Source organism: Nothobranchius furzeri, chromosome 1 (genome assembly GCF_043380555.1).
Source record: "Nothobranchius furzeri strain GRZ-AD chromosome 1, NfurGRZ-RIMD1, whole genome shotgun sequence".
In the NCBI taxonomy this organism is placed as follows: domain Eukaryota; kingdom Metazoa; phylum Chordata; class Actinopteri; order Cyprinodontiformes; family Nothobranchiidae; genus Nothobranchius; species Nothobranchius furzeri.
The window spans coordinates 41357033-41366375 of NC_091741.1; the positions used below are offsets into that span (position 1 = coordinate 41357033).

At 40.8% G+C, this 9343-nt stretch overlaps 1 long non-coding RNA gene across 1 annotated transcript; it reads right to left on the reverse strand.

Annotated features, from left to right (window-relative positions):
• Nucleotides 1-210: 210 nt before the first annotated feature.
• LOC107379175 (uncharacterized) lies at nt 211-9086 on the reverse strand. The gene is made up of 4 exons (XR_011519075.1): nt 5798-9086; nt 5590-5678; nt 5442-5510; nt 211-5065 (listed from the first exon to the last, which is right to left on the reverse strand). It is a non-coding gene; the product is annotated as an uncharacterized lncRNA (long non-coding RNA).
• Between the last annotated feature and the right edge of the window lie 257 nt (nt 9087-9343).

The window sequence follows — 9343 nt, forward strand, 5'->3', positions numbered from 1 at the left end:
TGACTGCAGATCCCAATGCAGCGCAAAACTTTAGCGATGGGATGTCCGCAGCCGGGGCAGCTTTTAATGTTTCAGTGATCTGCATGTTCCAATGGGCCTGCAGCAATGCAGGCACTTTAATGTTTTCCACTTCTAAAGCAATCTCTTTATTTATTATACCTCTATCGAACTTAAAGTTGCATTAGTAAATCTGTAGATCAAGCTAGCTTTTAAACGCTAACACAGAACTCTCACCCCTCCCAACGGCTATTATTGTCATGGTCTTTGTCTGCATCTTTCCCCATGTGTCTCCTGATGTCCTCCATCCCTCCTTAGACTCCCCTTTTATGTCTCTTAGCGCCCTCATGTGTCCTTTGTCTGCGTCTCATTTATGTGTCTTCTGTTTGTAGCCCTTCAGGTCATCCCCAGCCCCTCCTGTTGTAGCTCCAACCTCTTTGTCCCCAGCTTGGTGTGTGTGTGTGTCATTCCTCAGCTTAGTGTGTGTGTGTGTGTGTGTATGTTCTCCAGTCAGGTCCGGTGTCCTCCCCTGCTCCTTCCTTCTTCTCCTCCCTGATTAGTTATTGCCTTCCCCTGGTTCTCTCCCCACACAACTGCAGCTCATCTGCCTGCCATTATGCCCCAGTCTATAAAGCCCTGTCTGTTTCTCATCGTCTTGTCGGTTCATTGTATTTGTCTGTGTTGTTTTGGTGCTCTGTTTGAGCTTCCTGTCCCGTCCCCAGTTTGTGCTCTAAGGGAGCTTTGTTCTCATTTTCTGGATTTTTGGATTTTGGCTCCCTGCCGTTTGGAATTATTTTGTTTCATCCTACAATAAAAGGATTTTACTTTATTTCAACTCCTGCCTCGTGTCATCTTGGGTTACTGCATTTTGGGTCCAAACCATCCTCGCAGCGTGACAATTATCCCTATAGACCATGTCTCCCTGGAATGGAACATTGTCACGGTAAACGAGAAAGTGCTGAACACCAGTCGCCGTTTTGTAGGGCCAAATATCTTTAGTCTTCCACAACTTCAAATGGTGTTTTTCTTTTTGGGACGCTGGTAGTTTGTCCTAAAGTTGAAGTGGTAGCAGCCGGCTGTTTCTTCTTGTCTGATATTATTGAGCGGAGAGCCTCTCACACCAGTAGTGTTCTGTTTTCAAATACACGAGTGTGTGATGAATTGAGGATTCAGGGAAGTGCAGAAGTGCAGTGGTTCAGTGAGGCTGAGACGGTCCAAAACATGTTATTGGCAGAGATATTTAAACAAATGCGAGAAAACCACTTTATTAATTTTCCTCCACAGTTTATTAATAGCCGTACTATGTTAGAATGTTGTTAGGGGCCCTGAAAAAAAGGTTTTAAGCTTGTTTTCCAAATTTGTCACCTGTTACTTGTTTTTTTCTTTGCCACATGTTGATTCCCATCTTCCTGTGCTCCTGGGTTTTTCTAAAATTTATTTTCATTTTATCATCAAAGAAATTTCAATCAATCTCTCAGCTTCTGGGTCAGCAGTCTGTGTCTGATTTCGGTTGGACATTTTTATGATTCCTGCCAAATTATTTGCATAATGCAAAAGAAACAATGGTGAAAAATGGATAAAATTCAATGAAATTGTTTTTTAACTTTTAACTCTAATGACTTCAGTTCAGCTGTCTGGTGTTCAATTTTCCTATCAAGTAAGATTTTACTTTTCTGTAAATATTCAAGGCGTTCATCGCTGTTTTGAAGATTTCCCATTAATGAAGTCATTTCGTCTTCGATATTTTGAATTTATGGGAAACCACACATCCCACGGCCAAGCCGGTCGTTTTGATGTAACATTTGTGCGGGTGAACGCTGGTTGCTGTGAAATGCTTGTAATAAATATGTCGGAGTCCCCAGGATTCCTGATTCCTATATAAATCGATAAACTAACAGATAGATAGGTTGCCACCATGTCTTGAATAACTAAGCGTGTTGACGCTCCATCTGCGGTAATCGCTGAATAATTTCAGAAGTTGCGCAGTGTGAACCAGTATTAGATACAAGTAAAGAAGCATTTCAAACTGTATGAACCCTAAAACCTACAGCTTAGCTCCCGTCATGTTGCGGAAAGCCAAATAACATTGAACCTAAATACCTCCGACAAAGGTTGAAGTCAGGCGTGTGAAACCCGAGGGCCGCTGTCCTGCTTGTGGATTCACCTGTTCAGCAGCCCATCAACCTCTGCAGAAGCCTGTTAATCACATGCTGATTCTAATCAGGTGTGTTGAGGGTTGAAACTAAAATGGGCTTGATGCGGCCCTCGATGGACCAGGGTTCCTCACCCCTGGTTTAAGCCAAAAAGCGTACGAAAGCACGCTGTGCATGAACAATGCTGTGTTGGTCTCTCAGTCACTTCTCTTTGAGACAGGACGTTTGGATGGAGCAAGACTTCAATCAGGGGTGACAGCAGTTGAACTATTTTCTTTTGGACAGTACGAAAAAACCCACACCTACTAATGCAGAGACGGCAAGACCAGCACAGACGTATTTGGTTGCTCTTCCCAGGAAACTAGATGTTTGTGGCGGTGGACTGTCCTGTGTGTTACGGATGCCAGGCTGACCAGTGGAGAGAAGCAGCCAGAATCACCCAGCTCTGTTGAATCAGCCTGACACTGCCCCTCCTCCTCCTCTCTCCCGGGCTGCTGAAGAGCACAGCTGCAAGGAATCTTCACTGATTGCCATCACCTGTATAAAAAGGCTGTGCCTTCAGCAGTCTGGGAGGCAGCAGTGCAGGGGTTCTGCTGTCCTCCTGGATTTGTGTAGTTTTAACCCCTGTTTGTTTGAATTTGTTTGAGTTTTAAACTTTGGTTGTTTTTAACTCTTAATGAGAAACTGAGGATGATCCAGTGGGATCTTTTGTGTGTTTGGGTTTTAAGGTTAACTTTGTCTGTGGCTATTTTACTGACCTCTGTTTTAAACGCCTTCCGTTGTGGTAAAGCTTTTAATATAAGTTTTTACCAGGTGTTTTAATCAGTAGAATGTTTTTAGACTTTTATCAACTTCAGGATTTTAAACACCTTCGTTGCGGTAAAACTTTTATTAAAAGTTTTTACCAGGTGTTTTATAGTTGATGATTTGCTTTGTACTGTTAACCTTTTTGAGAAATCAGTTTTGCTCGTGTTTTAATACCTTTTGTACAAATAAACCCATTTTAAACTCCGCCGCCAGTTCTTATGTTCTCCCCATCCTTCACACTTTTAACATCTCATGTCGGGGACGTAACACTGTGCATTTCCAGTAACTTTACACAGTATTGAACTCACTTTAACTCTGACTTTTTCAATTTCCTCATGCTTTGAATGAAGACTTACCCCTAAATTCCACTACCTCCGCTCCGCTCCACTCCGGTCCGCCCCCGCCTTCCGCAGCCGCTCGCTTCCGAACTCAATTTTTACTGCTACCCGCTCTACAACGGCTCCGCTCCGGTGCGGAGACCTGAGGGGGGCAAACAAGCATGCGCGGGACTTTCGAGATCTTGCGATACAGTCCGAGCAATAAACGCGGAAGTTAGATCCAAACACCCGTTGTGGGAGAAACATCGGCAAGAACGGTTTAATCTGCCCATCATTTGTGTTGACAGATCAGCAGTGTGTGGATCAACAAAGTGTGACTACTTTGATAGTAGAAACTGTATTTATGGCTTACTATTGTGCATTTAAACTTCAGCCGCCATTGATAGTTGTTAAAAGTTGTTAAACCTGTGCATATGAAACAAAAAACGCCTTTTGTTTATCGATTTATTGCGAAAAACGGAAATTGTGCTTGCTCCTTTTCCTGTTGGGCCGTTGTGATTTCTGTCCATTTACTGCGGAGGTGCTCCGGCGTCCGGCGAAAATAGGATCGATTCTATTTTTGCCGGATGCCGGAACAGAGGGCGGCGCACTGCCGGAGCACGGCCGCAGTAGTGGAATTGCTCTGATTGACTACAACGGGACTGATTTTGCTCCGGCGTTCGTGTCGGAGCGGAGCGGAGGTAGTGGAATTTGGGGGTTACCTTTAAATGTTCGAGCTGCTGATATTTCTTTTCCAGCTGTAACTTTAATAAAGTCAGTGACGTCATTAAATCTGAAAACTTCATGACATCTAAATAATTAATTAGTAAATATCCACCTGGTTTATTTAAGATTTCATCTTTTAACCCTCTCAGGCTCGAAATAGGTTTGATAAAAGGACAAACAACTAAGTCCTTCAGCGGTACTTCTGAGTTAAAACATGCTCATGAAATACATATGTGGAGTAACCAGGTAGTTTTATTTTCTATAGGTTCAGCTTTTCATTTTTAGTTTCCTTTAGTGTTTGTGTCCTTCCCCACTTGTTAATTAGTCTTCCTTTTGTAACCTGTGGCTCCCTGAAAAACTGAGTATGTGTATTCAAATATATCAGCATGGAATACTTCTTCAAGGTTGAAGTGTTGTGGGAGCTACAGGATCAAATATGTCTTATTTACTAAGGTTTCTTGCTTTTTGTTCCTTTGAACTCCATTTCTGGGTTCTTAGCAGTAGTATCTCATTACCTGAAGTTTGAAACCTCCAACCCACAAACCACACACACAACAATCAATTCAATAAATTAAATATATTGAAGTATGTAACAGTTTGTAATATTCATCATAAAGGAAATAAATGCTAAATTCCCTCTCCTAGAGGGCTCTTAGAGGAACGATAAAAATTGAACAATCAATAAATAGAAAATAAATAAATAAATAAATAAATAAATAAAACCAATTGTCCTTTAACAAAGTGTTCAGGACTATGTCACACATTCTTCTTGCTTTTGGGCAAATTGATAATTCAGTCCACTAAAATGTTGGAAAGTTGCCAAAAAAAGTGTCCAAACCCTCACTCAGGAAGGGAAAAAAAAAACTTAGTCCTTTGAATCGTGTAGAGGTCTTAAATGATCCTACCACATCTTTGATGAGACAGGATATGATGAAGACATCCTGCCATGGATGTGGCACCCATGAGTATTAATACCTCTCCAGTGGACCAAAGCAGTGCATCTGAGTCTTTAAATGTGTTGGCTTTCCAGGCAGGAAAAGGTGATTTAAACCTCAATCAACAAGCCTGCGTAAAACATATGCAACAAAATTATAATAATGTCAGTCTTTTTTCTATTATCTTCCAAACTCACAAAATAACTATACTTGGAAAAGTAGATTTCATTAACAAAATAAATATAAAAGCAAAACAAATCACCTTATCTTCACAGGAAATTTGTGTACAATTCATTTTCTCAACAGTTTAACACATCTACTCACAGAAACTGAGCTAACAGCTAGCCGGGTGGCTTAAAAATGTGGCTACACGAGACCGTCACAAATGCTCAAAAACATACATATATTTCACAGAACATAGCTTAGCATAGCTTACATCAACGTTTTTTCTACTTTGTTTCACATCTACATATACATTCAGTCCATGAAACATTAGATTAACTCACCAAAGGGTTTCCTCAAAAAACAAATCGAGGTCTACTTCTAACGGCTCCTCCTTCAGTAGCGAACACACTCTATAATCATAAAACACTTTTGTTTCAATAAAAACTTCTCACAAATAATCTTAAACACTTTTTAAGTGATGAACCTTACATTTCTAGAAGCTTCCAGTCACCTTCTTCTTCTTCCTTTCCGGTTAAATGGCGGGTGGCAACCAACTTAAGGTGCATTACCGCCACCTACTGTGCAGGAGTGTGAGTCAGAGCGAGGAGAGAAAAAAAAATAAATAAAATATATATATATATATATATATATATATATATATATATATAATAATAAAAAACTAAATTCTACTAAATACCTTAATTTTCCTAAGAAACTCTAGCACCAACTTATAATTGGACCCACTGCCATTCAACAACGTTCTCAAATTCCAAATGCCACATCCTTTATCTTTCAACCTATCTATAACTTCACCCCTAATTACATCAAACTTACTACAAAAACACAAAACATGTTCTACCGTTTCCTGTTCTGTCCCACAATCACAAAAACCTGTTTGATGTTTTCCCAAAATATGCAAAGTGCTGTTCAATCCCGAATGTCCTAATCTCAATCTCGTTATTATTGTTTGTTCCCTATTATGTACCTCCTTAAACGACCGTTTACCTACGTTCTGTATATTAAATAAATGTCGGCCCTTTTTATCCCTTACCCACATGTCCTGCCATTCATTCATAATTCTATCCTTAATCATTGACTTCACTTCGTTACTGCTAAAAGGGATCGGTTTCACTACTTCTAACTTTACTGCTTGCTTTGCGTAATAATCTGCTAATTCATTACCTTCTATCCCCCTGCGCCGGTACCCACATAAATCTTATTTCAATCCCTAAGGCACACAACCAAAATAGGCATTCAAATATTTCTAGAAAAATATCAACTCTATTTCCATTACTTCTTGAATGAAGTGCCAGCAAAACTGATAAAGAATCCGTACATATTATACAATTTCTAAATCTATGTTGCTCAATCCAATCCAAACAAAAATAAATCGCCAGCATTTCAACTGTAAAACTCTTCCAGTCACCTATTACTTCGCTGACAACAGTTAGCTGAACCTCTGCACCTGTTCAGCCTAACGGACAAAAACGTTTTTTTTCTCCGGTGTGGGGAGGGCTGCGCAGCTCGGCTCCATGCTGCGTTCAAGTAACCCTCGTAATTTTTTATACTACCGAAAAACGGTTCCTAACGATGGAGAATTTTTTAAAGGAATTTAGGCTCAATAACCCTGGAAGATAACCTGAGTTACACTTGCTTCTCTTGTCATTAGTTGTTTATCTTGGCCCTTAGTTTCTAGGTTTAGTTATGTAGTGTTTTTATAGGTTATGTTATCTTCCCCTCTGCTTGGTTTTCCCTCCCCATGTAGTTAATTGATTTCACCTGTTTCCCTAATTGTTTTCCACTGTGTTTAAAGTCTGGCTTGTCCTTCAGTGTTTGTTGGGTCATTGTCTTATGTGTGTGTGTGTTGTTCGGTCCCCTCTCAAGTCTCTCCGAGTCCCTGCTCATGTCTGAGCTTAGTTAATTTTGAGTTTTTTCAAGTTTGAGTATTAGTCTTATTTTGTGCTTTGGACTTTTCAGCACATCCGCCTTAAATAAAGGAATTGTTTATCTTAAGACCTCTCCTGCCTTTGAGTCGTTCTGGGTGCTTCTACATCCTGGGTCCAACCTCCTCTCCTAAACGTGACACCTGGATTTTCTTGATGTTTAAATCATTCTTTTCTGGTAAATTTCCTTTCTGCTCTTCTTGTTTTTTAACTTTTAACTCTAATGACTTCAGTTCAGCTGTCTGGTGTTCAATTTTCCTATCAAGTAACATTTTACTTTTCTGTAAATATTCAAGGCGTTCATCACTGTTTTGAAGATTTCCCATTAATGAAGTCATTTCGTCTTCGATATTTTGAATTTATGGGAAACCACACATCCCACGGCCGAGCCGGTCGTTTTGATGTAACATTTGTGCGGGTGAACGCATGGTTGCTGTGAAATGCTTGTAATAAATATGTCGGAGTCCCCAGGATTCCTGATTCCTATATAAATCGATAAACTAACAGATAGACAGGTTGCCACCATGTCTTGAATAACTAAGCGTGTTGACGCTCCATCTGCGGTAATCGCAGAATAATTTCAGAAGTTGCGCGGTGTGAACCAATATTAGATACAAGTAAAGAAGCATTTCAAACTGTATGAACCCTAAAACCTACAGCTTAGCTCCCGTCATGTTGCGGAAAGCCAAATAACATTGAACCTAAATACCTCCGACAAAGGTTGAAGTCAGGCGTGTGAGACCCGAGGGCCGCTGTCCTGCTTGTGGATTCACCTGTTCAGCAGCCCATCAACCTCTGCAGAAGCCTGTTAATCACATGCTGATTCTAATCAGGTGTGTTGAGGGTTGAAACTAAAATGGGCTTGATGCGGCCCTCGATGGACCAGGGTTCCTCACCCCTGGTTTAAGCCAAAAAGCGTACGAAAGCACGCTGTGCATGAACAATGCTGTGTTGGTCTCTCAGTCACTTCTCTTTGAGACAGGACGTTTGGATGGAGCAAGACTTCAATCAGGGGTGACAGCAGTTGAACTATTTTCTTTTGGACAGTACGAAAACACCCACACCTACTAATGCAGAGACGGCAAGACCAGCACAGACGTATTTGGTTGCTCTTCCCAGGAAACTAGATGTTTGTGGCGGTGGACTGTCCTGTGCATTTTCAGTAACTTTACACAGTATTGAACTCACTTTAACTCTGACTTTTTCAATTTCCTCATGCTTTGAATGAAGACTTACCTTTAAATGTTCGAGCTGCTGATGTTTCTTTTCCAGCTGTAACTCTAATGAAACCAGTGACATCATTAAATCTGAAATCTTCATGACTTCTAAACATTTTAGTGAACTTACAACTGGTTTATCCAAGATTTCATCTTTTAAATCCATAAAAGTCAGCTCAGTTGTGAGCTTCTGAATTATCTGAGCGATTGAGTTTTTACTTTTCTGTAAATTCTCAATGAGCTGATCATATTTTTTAAAACTGTCCTTTAATAAACTTAGTTTTGCTGTAAGCTCTTGAATGTCCATAAATTTTCGGGCTAGTGATTCAGACTTACAAAAACTGGGATCTTCTATTAGAGACGTAACATGTTTTAGATGTCGTTCACTTTCACAGAGCAGAGCCTCCATGCACTCCTGAACATGAACACACATTTTTAACTCATCTTCCAGAAAACGGATGGTTTCCTTCAGTATTTTTTGTTTCTGGCTACATTTTTCTTCAAAGGTTTCATCAGTTAGGGTTTCGACGTCTTTGTGACTTTGCATCTTTGATTCAAATGAAGTAAGTTTAGATTCAAGTTGTTTAATGACCTCCCGTTTATCCTTTGTGGTGCTGTTATTCGGATCAGACGTGTCTGATTTTGGTGAATAAGTGAAAGCTGTTATGATCTATGAAGATCTGTAATGATCTGGGTTCTGGTCGAATGTTGTCAGAACAAGGCGTCACTTTTGCCTTTGATGACGTCATCAAAGGGAACTGCGCTTCAAACGTAATGACGCAGACGCCGGAGGCCACGCCCACCCCACGCATGCGCGTTACTGATTTATTCGTCTGCGTCAGTGCGGAGCACACGCAACGCCATTATCCGTCCTTGCGTAGGGCTCCGGCAGGCACGCAAGGACGTACGGAGTCGAGCCCACTTTTTTAAACATCCGTCGAACGAGACGGATTACGCAAGCTTGTGATTGGTCAGGATGCCGCTGTTGTTTACAGCGCCGCCATTGCAAAGAGAGCCGAGGATAACTAGCGGCAGACACGGAGAAGCTTGAAGAATACCTCGCGAAAAAAACTCTTAAAACAT